Genomic DNA, 396 nt, shown 5'->3' with positions numbered 1-396 from the left:
TTGTCTAATTACTACAAGACTTGAGATTATTTGCAAATACACATAACTTAACACTCACACTTGATTTGTAACGTCATAAATTAGAAATTATATATCTTATAAATACATAAAATAAAATAACAAAAATTATATATCTTTATATTTAACTGATATACATATGTCCATGCTCTTTTATCATACATAAAAATTTCTCAATAAAAGTTGTTTACAAAAAATGGAAGTTTTTCTTTTAACCGATGTATTGCTCCCAAACTTTTGATCGACAGTGTACATTTGCTAAGAACAATTTTTAATATTACTTAATATGTTTATGTTGATTATTTCATAGAAAAATTATCGATAACAAAAGAAGCTGCATAATATCCAAAATATCAGATTATCCCAAAGCACGGCTGC

Source organism: Nomia melanderi, chromosome 9 (genome assembly GCF_051020985.1).
Source record: "Nomia melanderi isolate GNS246 chromosome 9, iyNomMela1, whole genome shotgun sequence".
Classification (NCBI taxonomy): Eukaryota; Metazoa; Arthropoda; class Insecta; order Hymenoptera; family Halictidae; genus Nomia; species Nomia melanderi.
This window is presented reverse-complemented; position numbering follows the sequence as displayed.